The sequence below is a fragment of the Pipistrellus hanaki genome, assembly GCF_964339955.1.
Source record: "Pipistrellus hanaki genome assembly, chromosome: 17".
NCBI classification, from domain to species: Eukaryota; Metazoa; Chordata; class Mammalia; order Chiroptera; family Vespertilionidae; genus Pipistrellus; species Pipistrellus hanaki.
This window is the reverse complement of record NC_140519.1, coordinates 14264163-14280196: the sequence shown is the minus strand read 5'-3', so window position 1 is coordinate 14280196 and position 16034 is coordinate 14264163. Positions and strand designations below refer to the sequence as shown.

Below are 16034 nucleotides of genomic sequence, written 5' to 3'. Positions count from 1 at the left end.
CAACCCTAGCGTTCACCCTTCCTCTGAACTTCCGGTTATGCAAGATAAGAAGGCTCCTTATTATTTAAGCAGGTATGAATCAGCTTTTCTGTTACTTGTAGCCAAAACATCTTTGCTGTTACACTCCAATGAACTGCAATTACCTCAAGGGCGAGGGAGGATATTCACTATCATTTGAGACCATCTCGTAACTACAAGTCTACAATCAAGCAACATGTTATTGTTGTGATAGTACATATTCAACATGTATGTTTTTTCCCCTTATCATACAACTTATGGAATGGTTACTCAGGCAAAGAGACTTTTTTATTAATTAGAGAGAAAAAAACTATGAGCAATATTTAATTAATCAAAAGTAGAACAGAATATCCACGAGATTTGTAAATAGTTACACTTACTAGTTGTCCTTCCATGGAGGGTCTGCCTTTAATTCTGGTCAAAGCACACACCTGGGGAACAACTCAGCTTGACTGGGCTAATCTGGACATAAGCTCTTAAAGGTGATGTAGCAAATATATAGTTTATACCTCATAGCAGGGGTCCTCAAACTTTTTAAAGTGGGGGCCAGATCACGGTCCCTCAGAGAGCTGGAGGGCCGGACTATATGAACTACTAATTCCTACTGTAAGACCTCGGCTGCGCTCACTGCCCAAAAAACCTGGCGGGCCGGATCAGACTCCTCTGTGGGCCACATGTGGCCCGCGGGCCGTAGTTTGAAGACCCCTGCCTCATAGTGTTACCATGAGAATTTAGCAAAATACTGTAAGTAGAGCCTAGCACAATGTTTAGTACACGGTAAATTTATATAATTTGGTTCTTGACATAGCATATTTCCATCAACCCAAAAAATTTCCTCATGACAATGTATGGCCAATCTCTCCCTGGCCCCTGGCCACCACCGATCTGTTTCCATCCCTATAGTTTAGTTTTCCAGAGCGTCACACAAATCAAATCTCCAGGGTGGAGCCTTTGCCTGAGCATCTGGATCCTTTCATCTGCCACACAGTCACCGGAAATGAGGCCAGTGGGGCTGGGACCCCATGAGTGTAAAGGACAGTGTAGGAACTGAACCCGGAGAGGTGGCAGGGCCAGGTCACACAGGGCCTTGTCCTCCACAACAGCAAACCTAGATTGATACGGGGGATGGGAAGCCACTGGAAGGTGGAGAGCAGCTGAGCAATGTAATCTGATTCACTTCAAAATAATCTGGCTACTACTGTGGGGAAGATGGACAAACGTGGAGCGAAATGAGGAAAAAGGAAGCCGTTCAGAGACGATTGCTGTTGTCAGGGTCAAAAACAGAACAGCAAACAGTGGAGGGGCCCAGAGGGGTCAGATCAGAGATGTCCTTGAGAGGATGAGATGCGGGACTGGATAGAGCACACGAAGAGCGGAGGCCAGAATGCTCCACGATTTGGGCTGTAGAAACACGGGAGGTGGTGGTGGCATTTACCAGGATGGATGGAAGAAAAAGACGGGGGAGATGGAAGGAGGAAGGATTGTGGGGGAGGGGAGGAAGGGAGAATGAAGGGTTCCATACATTTGGACAGCATCCCATACAGGTGATACGGTATCGCACCGCTGACCATTCTGTATATCTGATCGGCCTTTGATAGAGAAAGTTCACTTAGCAATCCCTGTCCTGTGACTCTTTTATGTAATACGGTGAGTGAAGACACTGAATACTTTCAGTCTCCACATCCTAGGGTTAAATTTTTAAAAATAAGGCAAGTTGTAAAGGTTCAAGGCTACAGAGCTCTTCCATTTCTCACCTTCATTTTCTACATGGACAAGAACAACCCGTGTCTCCTAAGAAGCTCTAAATGTTACAGAGACTTTTTCTCAGAATACTTATCCCATTTGCTCAACTGCTCTGGCTCAAGTGAGTTAAGAACATAAAACATTTTTAAATGATGGTGACTTTTCTTGCTTCCAAATGTTTCCCATTAACAGGTGAAAACGCACTTAATGGTTCCTCTTTCCCACCTTAGGAGGCTGGGCTGATGCTCTCGGGAGGGTGAAGGAGTACGTTTTGCTTAGACGCTCAGTACGAGGAAAGCAATGTAGTGGCAACACACATCGGAGAAGCCAGAGGGTATGGCATGCAGGTTTACCTCATGCCCACTTTCCTCAGGGAACCCACCCGTCCAAGTACAGGGAGAGTACCGACCACGCCACTACTGCTCTTGGCACCCTGAGACCACCCAAGTAGAATGTTTGATATGGCAAATGATCATTCCTGTCAAAGCTCCATCCATCCATCTATCCATCCATCCATTGGACCACTATCAACACATTTCCTGAAAGTCTTCTTTGATCTTAAAATTTCATGCAAATCTGTCATCTATAAGGCATATAAAATGTATTTGTTTACTTACCGTTAATTACAATGGACAGCTAGATGTAGTATAAGATCACTATGTACAGTTGCGTAGTAGACTAGATCAGTCTAGCTTACAACAATTTTCTGTTGGGTAGCATTAAACGGCCTTGAGGATGAGGCCCCTTTTTTTTTTTTTTAATATATAAAGTAGCCCTGGACTTTGAGTGACTTTAGCACAAGACTGAGCCAGCCAAGTTTATGAAGAATTCAAATTCCTGTGAAAAAAAACAAAGCCCCACGTGTAGTTCAGGGCAATTCTAGGTTTGATCCCAGTCTCCTTTCCCAGTCCAGGGGTAGCGTGTTCTACAAGCAACATGCTACCTCTGTGAACAAAGCTGCTCTTCTCAGGTGTGTGGCTTTCTAAGGCACTCTTGCATTTCTTTGCTCAGGCTAAGAGAGACCTTTGCAGGATGGTTATCTCATGCTGCTCAGGCCATTTGTTTCTGCCATGAATGATACAGAGATAGTAGAGGTGGAGGTGAAGGGAGAGACAGAAATGACAGAATCAGAGATAGAGACACACACAGACATAGAGACAGACACAGACAAGAGAGACAGACATATAGAGACAGATAGAGATAGCTTCTTGGTAAATATTCAAAGGGTCAAGTTGTTAGTCTATAAGCTCCAGGAAAGCAGGAACATGTCTAATACTCTTACCATGTATCCTTGGCACCTCGCTAAAGTGAAGTCACAGTTTAACACAGGGAAACATAACACTTTCTACCTGCCAGGTGTGGCCAAGTTCCTCAGATGCCTGCTGCACTCCCTCTGCAGCTGGGGCACAGTCTGTGCAAACCCCTGAGCCGCACTGCAGTGATCCTGGAAGTCATCTAGCCCAACTCCTCCAGTGAACAGTCCAGAGACAAGTCCCCAAGGGATGATAGAACCCACCCAGGGAGCGTCTTATGCCACGTTTAGTTCCCCAAACTCAGATTTTCTGACCAACTGGTTGCGCTTTCCTAAACACTGCAATACCTCGCCACCAATCAGTAAGTGATGATTGGAAACCCACACTAGCAGAGATATCATGAACTGGAGAGCTGTGCCCTTAAGAACATTTTCCCAGGTCTGGTTTGAGTTGGACAATTAATCATGTGTTTGAGAAGATAACACTTCATGCTCTGTTATTTGCTCCGTGCAAGGGCACTAAGCAGATAAAAGGAAATTTCCTGAGAAATTAATATGACAGTGGGTTACGGTTATTCTGTATGTGAATGGTTAATTTAGAAAGCACAGCTGGTGAGTCATACTACAAACTGTGTACCTATTTATTTAGACTTCAAAGAGAAACAGTATGACCTAGATCATTGGTTTAGTCTAATCTGATGATTAATTGAAAATATGTATTCAAGCTGTTATCTAAACAAAGGAATTTGGTTATTAAAAATAATATACTTTCAGATTTTTAGCCTTATTTCACAAGCAAGACGTTAAAAACAACACTGAAACTTCATTTTAATAATATCCCAAATGATGGGAGTAGTTTGATAGTTCTGAAAGTTCACATGCTTATCCTATGTATCCTAGAATACTAACTCTCCTCATCAGAACTGAGCACATTATAGTGAAAGCCCAGTGTTATTGATACTGTTTTGCTGACACTTTTCCCCTATATAATGACTAAAAACAACTACTATTATTTCTTCCTTGTAAGAGGACTCTATATTTAAAATAATAATTTAACTGCAAGCTAGATGTCTAAAATAATTAAAATCTCCTAAGATATCAGTTTCCCAATATAAAAAATTTTGATTTTTCTAAAGTCTAGGAAATAATGCCAATGGATAATGCATGGAGTGGGGCTAAAGTTTATCCTTGTAAGTACAGGAAACACAGAGTTTATTCTTATATCCTTATTTATTAACTATTGCACTACTGTGGAACCTCAGTTCTCAAACTCAGTTTGCTCTGGAAGGCTGTTCAAGAAGTGATTTGTTCAAAAACGGAATCATTTTTCCTACTAGAAACAATGCAAATGGAATTAATCCGATGCAGACCCACAAAGGATTCCCTGCTTTACCCTTTCTTGTTTATATACAGTACATGTCTCATGTGCTATTTAATCTATAAACAAACACTTCTCTTCTTAAATTGATCAGAACCCCCCGCCCCGGCCCTCTAGCCCAGTGTTTCCCAAACTTCTCTCATGATGAGAATCACCTGGTGGAGTTGTTAAAACACAGATTCCTGAATCCCAACTAAGAAGTGCTAAACTAGGATTTTTGAGAACATATAGGTAAAATTGCATACCTAACTTAGTGCTCTGTATATAACATCTGTCTTAGAGCACTAGTTAAGTATACAATTTTACCTATATGTTCCCAAAAATCCTAGTTTAGCACTTCTTAGTTGGGATTCAGGAATCTGTGTTTTAACAACTCCACCAGGTGATTCTCATCATGAGAGAAGTTTGGGAAACACTGCTCTAGCCAAAAAGGAATCACTTTCAGCTCTCCTTCAAGAGGGGTCTTTTCGGAAGTCAGCATGCAGCATCTTCGCTTGGTCATCTATCACTGCCTCTGAAATGCTGTCACCAGCTGTTCTTCGTTTATCCAATTCAACAACAGTTTTTCTATCTCTTCAAATTGCCTGTGATCACCATCTCTTTCACATCCTTAGCAACATTAGCACTCTTGATGGGTTTTTTTTTGTGTTAAAATTGTGCTAATTGTGGATTTCACCAGCAGCAAAAGCATTCTCCATTGTTGCCTGAGAGACTTTTTTTTTTAAATTTTACCTACACAATTATTTATTAATTTATTAATTAATTTATTTATTTATTCTTAATGCTGAGGTATCAGCATGAAAGGGTTGTCAGACTGGAAAACTGAAGTTTGGTTCGACAACCGAGACATTTTCCCCATGGACAACTAGGTGGAGAACTGAACTGTTTGAGATGGGAGACATCTGAGAACGGAGGCTTGGCTGTCTTTATTTGTATCACAACTGTAAGCCTACTTTTGCCCACCCCTGTCTTAGGGAAAGCAAAGCTGTACGTGTCCATATAGCTTCCGTTCCGAGGGTCTCTGACTTCTTTGCTGGGCCAGCGCACAGTGCAATGTCAGTGGCATAGGATACCTGGTCATGGCTGGCTTCAACCAGCATGGAAAGCCATCCGCATGGGGGCTAAGGTCAGGCAGGCCACACACTCTGCCACTCTGTCTATCACAGTAGTGCACCTATAACAGAACACACGCAGTCTGCTGAGCACCGCGGGGAGAGGCAGCCAGGGCAACAGGCCTTTTCAGAGGGTCCAGATTTCAAGGAAAATTCAAGTAAGTGATGCAGCACACACTTCAAACATTTAAAACTTTATCGGGACCTTCCAGTATCTAGGAGAGGGCTATTAATGCTGCTTTAGTATACTTTCCAACTTTTAAGAGTTTAGGAACCAAGGATACGCATAAGTCAAAGTTTATTTGATGCTAACAGGACTTTGTCAACCTGACTTTTCTCTCATCTTTGACTCTACAGGTGCGGGTGGCTGCCACCTAATTGGTAGTGACATTCCTCTACTTATACATGATAGTTCCTCTAAAAGCACTGTTAAATGTATATATTACTACATCATGTTCCGCTTGAAATGTTGACATTGCAGTCAAAGTGAATTAAACTAAGGAGATTTGTAATGTGCAGACCAAAATAAAGTTACCATAATATTATTTTTCTGTTAGTGAAGTACAGCCAAGCATTATTAAAAGCACATGTCAGAAGACACTCCCTATCAGAGGTAGGGGGCGGGGTGAGGGCGGTAGGGGAACTGTGAGTCCATCTCCCCACTGAGAAAATGCCCACTCTCCTCCCACCTATCTACAGTCACAGAGTTCTTTCAAGCAGTGTTTTATTTTCACTGGAAGCTAATAAAGTAAAAATAGCCTTGCTTTTGTGATAAATTACTAACTACACCATAAGAAAAAATGATTTCATTAGTTACAACATGCTCAATTTGTTAAATTTGTGTAGATTTAGGGTAAAAATCTAGATGAAAATCGTGAATTTGTGAGGCAGAAAATTAAAACACATACTAGTTCCCTATCTGAGGTTTAATTCTACTTGCTGTATAATACCCATATATCTTCATTACAGATTATGGTCCACAAATATTTTTGTCATGTTTAATGTAGATCTAACTGAAAATGGCAATATGAATCCTAGCCTAATGGTTGAATAATTTCACTTTTTTAAACAAATAGGGTTGTTAAGATTGCCCGTCAGTTTCTCTGAAGGTAAGAAACTCCCTCGAGTTCAAAGCAAGTCAATAAATAAAACCTTGTCTCCAAAGCACTTTAAAGATTTTATTATAAACATATTTTTCCTAGTTAACTTGGGGGAAAAGATTTGACCGCAGTTCTAATTCACGGTGTTATACCTCCTGAGCAAATTAAAAGGTCGCTCAGTGTATATGAATTCATGACTGTGGAAGTGTTATTTACTATGTATCAGCTAAATATGATGGGGGAACTGAAACTTCCCACATAGTGGGTTTAAGCAAAAGCCAATATGCTAACAAGGTAATCACTATGGTTCGCAGCCATTTAGGATCCAGTTAAAATGTTCTTGTCACATATAATGTTGTTAGAAAACATACTTTTAAAAATATAATCTAATCACCTTTGATATCAATTGGAAGTCCATGTGAAAGACATGACACTTCCCGAAATATCCAAATTGATAGTGAAAATGCTTGTATGTCGGCCAAGATGCATCATTATTAAGAATAATATTATATTAGCATAATATCTGTCACTGACTTGTCCTAAAGCTTTTTTCTCAATCCTTTTCATAACTAAAATCAACTCCTTTATAACTAAAATGTAAACATATATTTAACATGCTCAGTCACGTACCAGTGTTCTAGCTGTATGAGTAATCTGTTCCACTCTGCATGCAATATGCTTGTCACACTAATGCCTCAAGAAGGGTAAGTAAATGAATGAAATCGCATTATTCAGACTTGCAATTACTTCCTCTTTCTTTTAGAATTCTCCACGTGGGATAAACTTTGAAAATTACATGCCTATGTTTGGTGTACAAAAATCTATCAGTAATGCACAGAATTACTTCTAATACAAGTCTACAGACAAAAACTGCCTAACAATTGCAACAACTTAAGTGTGGCAAATATTGTTAAAGGAGTTAATACATTCTTACACTAAGTGATGAGTATGTACACAGCAAAAAAACCTAAATTTTGTTCTTAGCTTTTCAGTTTTCAAAAACAAAACAGTAAACCCCGAATTTTATATCCAGTAAAAATATCCTTAAGCACTGAAGAAAAGCCCAAACATTCCCAAATGAATGTAAACTGAGAATACATTGCGCGCATACCTACCTTAAAAGAATGACTAAAGTAAAGAAAATGATAAAAGCAGGACTCTTAGAACTCTACCAGGAAGGAAAAAACACAGAAAGGAGTAAAAATGTTGGTAAATACAACAGACTTTCCTTCTCTTCTAAAATTCTCTAAGTTATGTTTGGCATCAGAAGCAAAAATATAACCCTGTCTAATATGGTTCTAAACATATGGAGAGGAAATATTCAAGACAATTATAAACAGAGTGGTGTATAGGTCATTGAGAAGGGTACATCACTTCTGTGATATTCTTATCAAAAATGCACCTCATCAAATAATGAGAAAATATCAGGAAAAACAAACAAATTATTAACATTCTACAAAATAAGTATTCAATATTATGCAAAAATGTCAAGATCATAAAAGGCTAAAGAGCTGCTACTTGATCTTAAGCGACATGGCAATTAAATGCAATGTGGTCCAAAACCGGTTTGGCTCAGTGGTAGAGCGTCGGTCTGCGGACTAAAAGGTCCCGGGTTCGATTCTGGTCAAGGGCATGTATACTGGTTGCGGGCACATCCCCGGTGGGGGGTGTGTAGGAGGCAGCTGGTTGATGTTTCTCTCTCATCGATGTTTCTAACTCTCTATCTCTCTCCCTTCCTCTCTGTAAAAAATCAATAAAAATTAAAAAATAATAAAAAAAAATAATAAAAAATAAATGCAATGTGGGATCCTAGACTGGGTTTGAGACCTGAAAAAGAACATTGGTAGAAAAAACTGGAAAAATTTGAATAAGATCTGTATAAGATTAATTATTGTATCATCATTAATGTCCTGGTACTGACAATTATACTGTACTTATATAATTGTTAACTGTAAAGTCTATACTATTTTTTCTCCTTTTCTCTAAGTGTAAAAAAACAACAACACACTTTAAAGGTGATTTATAAGATAGCCTTTCTTAAGTGCTTCAGAATAAATGAGACTTGAAAGAAGCTGAGAGCCTATTAGAATAAATAACAGATAAATTTCAGTTTTCCTATGCACATCAGAATTTTATACTAAAAGAATCTTTCAAAAACAAAAGAAGAGAATCAGTGGAGGCTAAATTTTCTCTTAATTAGAAAAATAAAGTTACTGGACAATGTGAGTACTTCCTACCTCTGATATAGGAAGGAAAGAGGATGCAGGAAAACAATTTCCTAGCATAAAAACCTGAAAATCACAATATCCAAACAATCATGAAAAAGAGGAGTTAAAGATTCCTCTATAAGATAGAGTTTTAGAGAGAGAAAAATAACAATATAGGTCTATGCAATAGGGACTAAATAACATCAATAAATGTTACTTAATTTACAAAAGTCGCTGCTTAAACTGCAGATCCAATTAGGTAGTAACACCACCTTTCAGATTTTCAGCAATTTCTATTTGTTTAAAATATTTTTTTATTGATTTTAGAGAGGAAGAGAGATGGAGAAAAACATCAATGATGAGAAAGAATCATTGGTCAGCTGCCTCCTGCAGGCCCCACACTGGGTACTGAGCCCAGTATCTGGGCATGTGCTCTGACCGGGAATCAAACCTGTGACCTGGTTCATAGGCAAAACTCAACCACTGAGCCACGCCGGCTGGGCACAGCTATTTCTATTTTTAATCTAGGAAAATATTACTATCTCCACCCTCAGCTTTCTCCCCTATCATTACACAATGTTTCCACTGAAACTACTCTAAACAGGAAGCAGTAACCACCTCAATGCCAAGTTCTTTGCAGCATTTGACAGAGAAATATATGCACAACCAAGAGGGACTACTATTTCAGAAGCCAAGGGAAAGGAAAGTTCAAGATGAGATTAAAAGTTTGGAATTTGAATCCAGACAGGTTAACTGCCTCTAAAAACAAAATTCAAAACTATGCAGAGAAATGTAACAGAATCCAGTCCCTATAATGTATCATTCATAATCGTCAGAATGCAATCCAAAATGACTTGACCTAAAATAAACAGGAAAAAGTGACTCATTCTCAAGTGAAAAGGCAATCTATAGAGGCCACATCCAATGCTGAAATAAGCAGAAAAGCACCTATTATACTTACGTACAAGGTTATACAGGAAAATATGTATATAAGGAATGAATGAACTCACCAGAGAAACAGAATTTTTAAAGAAGAACCATATGAAATTCTGAAAATGAAAATATCCAAGAGAAAAAAAAAATCACTGGATAAAGGAGATACAGGAAAGAGGGAACTTACAGGTCAATAGAAATAGTATAATCTGAGATTCAGGGAAAATTTTTTTATTTAAAAATAGAAAAGCCTCAGGAATCTGTGGGACAATAATTAAAAACACATGTAAATGAAGGCCCAAAAGGAGAGGAGATAGAAAAGTGTGCAAAAATATATTTGGAAGAACTATGGCCAAAAATTCCCCAAATTTGATGAAAGCAATAAATATACCAATTTAAGAAATTTGAAAATATACACTGAGTTCAGTATTGGCACCAAAAAAATATGTCCAGGTCCTAACCCAGCAGCTTTGAATGTGATTTTTTTTGGAAATAGTCTTTGCAGATGGGATTAAGTTAAGGATCTCAGGATAAGATAATCCTAAGGTTAGTGGGCCCTACATCCAAACACTAGTGTCCTTATGGCTTTTCCAATACTTTGAATCACTTTTTGTGACAGATGTCACGATTGCCAGTAATGAATGAGTGCATTGGTCAATTCAGTGGTATTCAATCACAAGTGGTAAAATTCCAATCAGGCAATAATACATTCATTGGACAAAGACTCTTGCAGATAACAATATAAAATGTAGACAAAATGAAAGAAAAATACCTGAAGGCACTGGAATGTGATCAAGAGTAGGCAGATACCAGGGCACAGTTTTCCCTTAACCTCAAAGGACCAAAACTAGAAGGAATAAAAATTGTGACTGTGTGGCTTTTTTTTTTCTTCTTGCCTGAGGGTATTCTCCTTTCTATAGTTCTATCGGTGGAAAACTGCAGTCTTTCCAGCTGGAGGTGGCAGGGGAAAGCTCTTAAGGGTGGCAGGAGAGCTGGACATTGAGGGAACAAATCCCAGAAGTAAGGCAGCTGCACAAGTGGTACAACTCTCCATCTGCATATACACCGCACCCAAATTCCCGCCTGATCACAGACTCTGCATGTCCAGGAGAGATCACAGAGGGCCGGACATAAAAGTGGGCAGAGAGAAGTAAGAAATCCATTAAGATCTGAAAGTTTGGGGGTGGTTGTTGTTCTTTTCCTTTCTTATTGAATTTACTGGGGTGACCTATAGGTTAATAAAATCATATAGGTTTCAGATGTTGAATGTTATAAAACATCACCTGTATATTATATAGTGTGTGTTCAAGTCTCCTTCCATCACCACTGCTATGTTTTTAATAAAACATAGTGCGGTCTGCCGAAACCGGTTTGGTTCAGTGGATAAAGCGTCGGCCTGCTGACTGAAGGGTCCCAGGTTCGATTCTGGTCAAGGGCATGTACATTGGTTGAGGGCACATCCCCGGTGGGGTGTGTGCAGGGGGTAGCTGGTGGATGTTTCTCTCTCATCGATGTTTCTAGCTCTCTATCCCTCTCCCTTCCTCTCTGTAAAAAAAAAAAAAAAATCAATAAAATATATATTTTTTAAAAAGCATAGCGCGGTCTGTAAAGTATATACAGCTTGAGTACTAGAAAGTTAAACGCTTCACTGGACTAAAGTATCCCTAGACATGGGCTGGTTGATAAGCTGAAAAATTAAGGGGAGGGCAGAAATGCTGAAAGCTAAGAAATGCAAAGAGAATGGGCTCCAAAACATGAGGATGAACTCAGCCCAAATAATTATGAAGGCACAGGGAAGGCACTGCAAGAGAAAAGGCCACAGCGGGACGCTGAGAGAACTACGTGGGTATCGGCTGAGGAAGGTCGCTGCGGGAGAGGCAAAGCTTACACTTCAGTCCAGACTGCTTAACTGAGTGCTGGACAAAAACAAAACAACAATCTGCAAAAGGAAAAATTGTAAGAGTTGCTTGAACATATTATCCACAATGTCCATTTTTCAAACAAAAGTTACAGATATGCAAAAAACAAAAAAACAACAAAAAAAGGAAAGGGTGATCCACATTCACACATAAAGCAGTCAATAGAAACAGACTCCTGCCCTAGATGGTTTGGATGCGGAGTGAAGGATACCGGGTTGGATTTTGGTCAAGGGCATATGCCTAGGTTGTGGGCTCAGTCCCCAGTAGGGGGCATGCAGGAAGCAGCTGATCAATGATTCTCTCTCATCATTGATATTGATGTTTCTCTCTCTCTTTCTTTCTATCTCTCTCTTTTTTTCTCTCTCTCTCCATCTCTTTCTCTCTCCCCCTTCATCTCTGGAATAAAAACATATATTAAAACAAAAACATAAAAGCAAACCCATACATGTCTAGGAAAAAAGTTAGAGAAAATCTTTGCAACCTTGTAGTCAAAGATTTCTTAGATAAGATCAAAAAGGCACAAACTATATGGAAAACTGAACTTCATCAACAATGAAACTTCAACTTTTCAAAAGATGCCATTAAAATAATGGGGTGGGGGGAGTCACAGGCAGTGAGATATTTGTAACACAAAAATGGTATCCAGAATATATTTTTTTAAACTGTTATAACTCCATAAAAAGAAAATGCTCCAATTAAAAACTGGGCAAAAGATGTGGACATTTCACAAAGATATATAATTTGGCCAATAAACACAACGTAAAGAAGCTCATATTGCCCTAGCTGGTTTGGCTCAGCAGATGGAGTCTCAGCCTGCAGACTGAAGGGTCCTGAGTTCGATTCCAGTCAAGGACACATGCCCACGTTGTGGGCTCAATCTCCATAGGGGGCATGCAGAAGGCAGCCAACCAGTGATTCACTCTTATAACTGATGTTTCTCTCTCTATTCTCTCTCCCTTTCTCTTCCTCTCTGAAATCAAAAATACATATTTTTTTAAAAGCAGCTCATATTGTTGGTCACCAGTGAAGTACAAGTTAAAATATAAATCAGATACTACTGTACCATTCATAAAATAAGACTGGTCACTGTATGCAGCCCTCATTCATTGCTGGCAGGAATGTAATGATACAACACATTGAAAAAGAATCTGAGAGTTCCTTATAAATTTCTACATACACTTACCATGTGACCCAGTAATTCCACTCTAAGGTATTTTTCCAAGAGAATTAGAAATATGTCTGCACAAAATCTCGTACATGAATATTCACAAAAAGCTTTATTCATAATAGCCCCAAACTGAAAACAACTCAGATGTCCATCAATAGATAACCTAATCAGCCGAAACCGGTTTGGCTCAATGGATGGAGCGTCGGCTTGGGGACTGAAGGGTCCCGGGTTCGATTCCAGTCAAGGGCATGTGCCTTGGTTGCGGGCATGTCCCCAGTGGGGGGTGTGCAGGAGGCAGCTGATTGATTACTCTCTCTCATCGATGTTTCTAACTCTCTATCTCTCTCCCTTCCTCTCTGTAAAAAAAAACAATAAAATATATATTTAAAAAAAGAAAACAATAAAAAGAAAAAAGAATAGCCTTTTCACAAATTAAAAAAAAAAAAAATAGATAACCTAATCAGTGTGGTATATATCCATGTAATTAACTAGTACTTAGCAATAAAAAGGAACAAGCTAGTGATATATACAACATAAACGAATTTTAAAACATATTGAGTCAAAGAAATCAGACGCAAAACTGCGCATGCCACCTGGTTCCATTTTTATGCAATTCCTGAAAAGGTAAAACTAATCTTTAGTGACAGGAGGCTATCCTGGTTGCCCGAGCCATGGGGAGGGGAGGGAACAGGCTGCGGAGAGGAGCAGGGAATTGGTCAGGGTAACGGCACTGTTCCCATCTTGATTGTGGTGGTAGTTAGATGTTGGTCCACATTTTTCAAAACTCATCAAGGTGTACAATTAAAATGAGTGTGTTTTATTGTATGTAAATGATACCTCAATAAGGTTGATTAAAACATTGAAAAGTGTAGTTACCTATCAGAATGGCTACCATCAACAAATCAACAAATGACAAGTGCTGGGGAGGATGTGGAGAAAAGGAAACCCTAGTGCACTACTCGTGGGAATGCAGACTGGGCAGCCACTGTGGAGAACAGTATGGAGCTTCCTCAAAACATTAGAAAGAAACAGCCATTTGACCCAGTGACCCCACCTCTAGGAAAATATCCTGAGAATTCCGAAACACCAATCAGGAAGAATGTACACACCCCTTTGTTCACAGCAGCACTATTTACAATAGCTAAGATCTAGAAACAGCCCAAGTGCCCATCAGCAGATGAGTGGATTAAAAAGCTGTGGTACATTTATACCGTGGAATACTATGCAGCGGTAAAAAAGGATCTTTTACCCTTTGAGACAGCATGGAGGGACCTGGAGAATATTATGCTAAGTGAAATAAGCCAGTCAGAAAAAGATAGGTGTCAAATGATCTCACTCATATGTGGAATCTAATGAACAAAATACACTGATGAACAAAATAGGTCCAGAGACATAGAAGCATGGAACAGACTGACAAATTCCAGAGGGAAGGTGGGGGTGGGAGGAACGGAGGGAGGGAATAACCATTACCAAAGAACTTATATGCATATATGCATAACCCATGGGCCTGTACAGACAATAGTGTGGTGAAGGTCTGAACATGAGGGAGGTTGGGGGAGTGGGTCAAGGTGGGGGGGGGGGGGAGGCAGGGGCGGGAAGAAGGGGGACATCTGTAATGCTTTAAACAATAAATTTAAAAATAAATAGGGAAAAAGTGTAGTTATCTTTGACACACAGTTAAAGACACTAAGTCACTGCTTATACATCTCATAAATAAACTTAACTCATGCCCTGGCTGGTTTGGCTCAGTGGATAAAGCGTCAGCCTGCGGACTGAAGGGTTTCAGGTTCAATTCCAGTCAAGGGCATGTACCTTGGTTGCGGGCACATCCCCAGTGGGGGGTGTACAGGAGGCAGCTGATCAATGTTTCTCTCTCATCGATGTTTCTAATTCTCTATCCCACTCCCTTCCTCTCTGTAAAAAAATAAAAATAAAAATAAATCAATAAAAAATATATTATAAAAATTATGAACAACAAATACGTAACTATCAACAAGTGAAACTAAAAACCAAGGGAATTAAAAAATCTGATGAACAATATTAACTGGTGAATATAATAGAATCAGAGGTATGGAAGGGGAGTGGACTGACGATTCTCGGGGAAAAGGGGAGAGAGGGTGCAGGAAGAGACTGAACAAAAACTGTGCACCTATGGATGAGGACAATGGGGGGTGGGGAAAGGGCAGAGGGTGGGGTGGGAATCTGGTAGAGGGGAGCAATTGAGGGGGGGGAGGAACACATTTGTAATAATCTGAACAATAAAGATTTATTTAAATATATATATATATATATATATATATATATATATATATATATATATATATATATATATATTAAAAGAAACTTAACTCATCTCACAATTTCCAAGCAGCTGTTACCTTAGGATATTACCACCACTCGAATTTATCCTATGTGCTCATGTGACTATCTGCCCTTTGGCCTGTTCCCCCTACAACACATCCCACCCTAATGTTAGCTCCATGAGGGCAGAAATCTTGACTGAATTTATGCTGCATCCTCAGTGCCAACAAATGTACCTGCCCATGGCAGGTGCTCCATGGGTTTTGCTTGAATTAATGAATGTTAGTACTCATTGGGATGAATACTCACCAATCTCTCCTAGGCCTTTGCCCAGTTTTCCTGGTCCGTCTTCTATCTATGGTTGAATTACATCTATATACCAAGAACTGTGTCCTACCCTCTCTTGCTGATCTCTGGACCCGTTACTACTGCCCATTGGGCATCTCCATTTGAAAGTCCCTCAGGCAACTCAAATTCCACGTGTCTAAAGTGGAACTTACTAACTTCCTCTAAGCTTATTCATCTCATCTATACTAAAAATAAAACCTTATCTCAAACATATCATTCACATTACCTTCCTTTCAAGTTCCTTCTTTTCACAAACTCACACTTACCCTCTCAAATTCCTAACAGAATGATCTATGTATCCTCACACAGTCTCCATTTAGTCCATACATTAAATCCAGTGTCCACCCTGACCAGGCCAAAGCAGCTTCACAGAAGTCAGCAACAGACATCATGTAATGTTCTCAATGAAATGAATTCTCTCTTAGACGACTGTACTTTTGGCCCCTTCCTCTACACCCACTGGCTCTGCCTTCATTCTATCTTTGTTATTTCTCTCCTAGATTTGTGCAAAACCACTCTAATTAGTCTCTCCACCACCAGTCTCTCGTTTGTCCA

General features: G+C 39.5%; 1 protein-coding gene and 1 long non-coding RNA gene across 6 annotated transcripts in view; both read right to left on the bottom strand.

Moving 5' to 3' along the window:
* Positions 1 to 16034, bottom strand: part of STAU2 (staufen double-stranded RNA binding protein 2) — a 222254-nt gene that overhangs the window by 86710 nt on the left and 119510 nt on the right. The gene's annotated exons all lie outside the window — the stretch shown is intronic.
* On the bottom strand, positions 12923 to 14357 carry LOC311612208. Its single transcript, XR_014793251.1, has 2 exons — positions 13287 to 14357; positions 12923 to 12993 (listed from the first exon to the last, which is right to left on the bottom strand). It is a non-coding gene; the product is annotated as an uncharacterized lncRNA (long non-coding RNA).